Below are 4,351 nucleotides of genomic sequence, written 5' to 3' on the forward strand. Positions count from 1 at the left end.
ATGGAAAATCATTTTGGTATGATTATATGTTTATCTGACACACCATCCTCCTTTCCCAGGAACATAGGAGGAGGGAGGTGAGCCCAATAAAATTTTGTTAGCATAAGTTCTCAATCTATGTTAACGAAGCCAACAAAAAAAAACAAATATGGCATGCAAAGTTACTTGGTTACGAGATATGTTTCTACGATTGTTATAGACCCTTACGCTTTACAGTGTAGATAGGAGAAGAAAGGAGGGAGTTCCATATAAATTTGGTTGAAAATCTTAAAAACGTATCAACCAATGGAACTATATTTGATACAAGAAGATTTTTGGGAACGAAAAAAATAGGTATGATTATTAAAGATCACGATCTCTATTCAGCAGGGGGGAAGAGAAGGACGGGTGGGGGGCTCTCTTATCAGTTTTTAGCAGAAATCCAGAACATATCAAGCAAAAACAAGCATATTTTATCAGTAAGTTTTTTTGCGTACGGTTGATTTGAGACCATCCTTTTTCAGGGCGAAGTTTAAAGAAACAGATCAAAATTATCAGATTTTTAACACAAATTTCTAGATCAAGATTTAGAAAATTAGTTTAAGTTGTTAATTTGAAACTCCAGCTGAAGCTCTCATTTTATAGCGTTTACTTATGAATTATGTTCAAATTTGATTTAAAATAATGCCAACAAAAAAATAAAAATTTGAATTATTTCTCAAAATATCATTCGATTTTTAAATGTGTAGCAAAGCACACCGGGTCAGCTATTGACACATAAAAATTGGTTTTAACGTTAATTCATCCAATGCAAAATGGGGAAAAAGTGTATAAACCGCGAAGAAATTCAATATCTTCTCCCCTTCACAAAAAAAATCTATGAAAAAGTACTTTCCTTTAGTGAAAATGTCCGGAAAATCGATTGGACGTAGTTTCAGACGTCGCACGAGCTTACGAACGGAGTTATAGTGCCTTTTTAACCCTCAGTTTCCCTATATTTTTTAAACAATCCAGAAAAAAAACTAATTTAGACTTAAAAATTTTGAACAAAAGTAGACCTATTTTGTTTGATTTTTTTCTGAAAAATCAAATGGAAGCTGTTTGAGTCACCGCACGCTTTGGAAAAAGGAGTTATGGCTGTTTTACCCTCAATTCCCCTACATTTTTCAATTATTTCAGAAAAAAGCATGTTCGGACTTGAATTTCGATTCCCTTACATTTTTAAAATAGTTCAGAAAAAGCATGTTCGGACTTGAAAATTTTAAACCAAATGTGAATATCTTATGCGATTTTTTACGAGGAATCCAATGAATGCTGTTTGAGCCACCAATTCCCCAACATTTTTTATTTTGCGAAGTATTTTGTGTGATTTTTTTTCCGAGAAATCCAACTGAGCCTATTTGAGTCACCACACGCATTGGAAACAGGAGTTATGGCTGTTTACCCTTAATTCCCTTACATTTTTCAAATACTTCAGAAAAAGCATGTTCGGACTTAAAAATTTTGAACCAGATTAGACTTATTGTATGTATTTTTTCCGGGGAATCTTATAAAGGCTATTTGAACTACCGCACGCTTTGAAAACTGGAGCTATGGCTGTTTAACCCTAAATTTTCTGAATAAATTGAAAAATGTTGGGTAAAACAGTCATAACTTCTGTTTCCAATGCATGCAGTGACTCGAATAAAGGGTGATACGGTCAAAATTAGGTCAATATCAACTAGACGTATTTCTTTCAATTTTTCATTAAAAAAACCCTCATTTTGAAGGTGTGTGTGTAGAATATTGCTCCTATTTTGATTTTGGAATTCATGCAGGCAAGCTGGCAAAATCGCTAAAAGTTGCCAAATCAACCGTTACAAATGTAATTAAAGTGTTTGGGGAACGTTTGTCGACAGCCAGGAAGTCTGGATCGGGGGGAAATCGAAAACCGGAAGCCGCTGAGACGACAAAGAGAGTTGCCGGTAAATTCAAGCGAAACCCTAACCTAACCTAACCCTGGGTGTATCGTCTACAACCGTCCATCGAGCCAAAAAACGAGCCGGACTATCGACTTACAAGAAGGTAGTGACTCCAAATCGCGATGATAGACAAAATACGGCGGCCAAAGCGCGATTACGGAGGCTGTACACGACGTATGCTGACGAAGTTTGACTGCGTGGTAATGGACGACGAAACCTACGTCAAAGCCGACTACAAGCAGCTTCCGGGACAAAAGTTTTATACGGCAAAAGGAAGGGGAAAGGTAGCAGATATTTTCAAGCACATGTAACTATCAAAGTTCGCGAAGAAATATCTGGTTTGGCAAGCCATCTGTACCTGTGACTTGAAAAGCAGCATTTTCATAGCTTCCGGGACTGTCAACCAAATTTCTTGAAAATGAAAGAGTGTTTGAATAAACGTCTGCTGCCTTTCCTTAAGAAACACGGTTGTTCCGTACTGTTTTGGCCGGATTTGGCATCTTGCCATTACGGTAAAAAGGCCATGGAGTGGTACGCCGTCAACAACGTGCAGGTGGTTCCCAAGGACAAGAACCCTCCCAACACGCCAGAACTCCGCCCAATTGAGAAATACTGGGCTATTGCCAAGCGGAACCTAAAGAAGACCAAAAAAACTGCTAAGGACGAGCAGCAGTTCAAAGCAAACTCGCTTTCTGCGGCAAAAAAAGGTGGACAAGGTGGCTGTACAAAATCTGATGGCAGGGGTTAAGCGTAAGGCCCGGCAATTCGGATTTGGAAAAGCGGAAGCCTAACTGAATATTTTTACTGTATTTTATACTAATTAAACTTGAAAAAGAAATTTAATTTGATTTTTTAAATTAAAGATTTCACCGATTTACACGCGTTTTACCTTAACCAAATTTTGACCGTATCATCCTTTTAGGCTTCGTTGGGTTCCTCGAAAAAAAAAAACACACACACAAGAGACGTCCCATTTTGTTCAAAATGTTCAATTCCGAACATGCTTTTTTCTGAAATAATTGAAAAATGTTGGGGAAGTGAGGGTAAAGACAGCCATATCGATTTTCTGAAACGTGCGGTGGCTCAAACAGCCTACATTCGACACATTAACTATTGTCGATTTCTTCATCGTTAGCGATTTGTATATCGAAAAACTTATTGAAAAAATGTTATGAGTATAACTACTACAAAATAGAATTTTTTACATTTGATAAAAAAAAGTTTTAAAATTATTTTTAATGAAATTGCATCAGTTTACTTTTGTTCATAATTTGGCTGCTTTTCAATTCTTTAAAAAAATATTAGAAAAATTTCATAAATTTTCCAACCATTTTCGTTCCTATTTTTGAAGCACACGGTTGAACAGAGTGGAATCTATTTTTTTTATTTCAATGTATTCTCGCCATTCACATGGTCGTCGTTTCCATTATTTTTTTTTTAGAAACGCGCATCCTGATGCCCAAGCGGATTATTAAAAAAAAAGTATCGTATACAAATTTATAGAACCAAAACTTTTTCCATCATTGGTGAAAAATGCTTTCAGAAGTCATTTAATCATTCGGACGTGAAAATGAACGTGGAATTTATATTCACCACCCTTGTTCGTTTTCCGTTTTCACGTTCGCTTAGTGCGTTTACACTTCGAGCGGAAAAAAATATTCTGCAGAGAAAATCGGGGGAATTGAAATAAAACCAATTTTAAAAAGAATTTGAACGATAAATTTAGTTTTAAAATAGTTATTCAAACATTTTTCTCATCTATTCCACCTAGTTTCACAACCATGAGATGTAGTATAGTCGAGTTATTGACGAATATAACTACATATTTCCGTTTTCACGTTCACAAGAGGTGTAAATGCACCTTTACATTGAAAGATAGCACGAAATAATCAAAAAATCATCAACCATTAATATTTATGACACACATCACGCGACCGTGCGAGAATTCCTCTCGCCTTTAGGATTTAATTTGAGTGGAACGCTTCCGGAAAAAAACGGTTTTCGCATTTGCGTGTTGGGGTGACGTTCATGAAGAAGGTATGAGCGTATAAATTGAAATCGCACTGAATCGCTATGAATTTCTAAGTGCGAATAATTGCACTGGTGTCGTCACCATCTGCGTATCGTGTCTTGTGATCCTATCGCCATTAGACTTTTATCAACGATTTAAAAAGGTTTTTTTTGTTTATGTCTTTTGGTTAGTCTTGTTATAACATTTTAGTTCCTTGAATTTTGTTGTTGATTTTGTATTTTTTTTATTTCATATTTTCTCAATGTTAAAAGTAGTTTTCATGTTTCATTTTTTTCTTTTCACATCTTTATTCAAATCATACCATGTTTGGTTTTATGTATTTTTTCACATTTTTTTTTTAAATTTTACCACAACCATTGAAAGCTCTGTCATCGCTTGA

Source organism: Uranotaenia lowii, chromosome 2 (genome assembly GCF_029784155.1).
Source record: "Uranotaenia lowii strain MFRU-FL chromosome 2, ASM2978415v1, whole genome shotgun sequence".
Taxonomy (NCBI): domain Eukaryota; kingdom Metazoa; phylum Arthropoda; class Insecta; order Diptera; family Culicidae; genus Uranotaenia; species Uranotaenia lowii.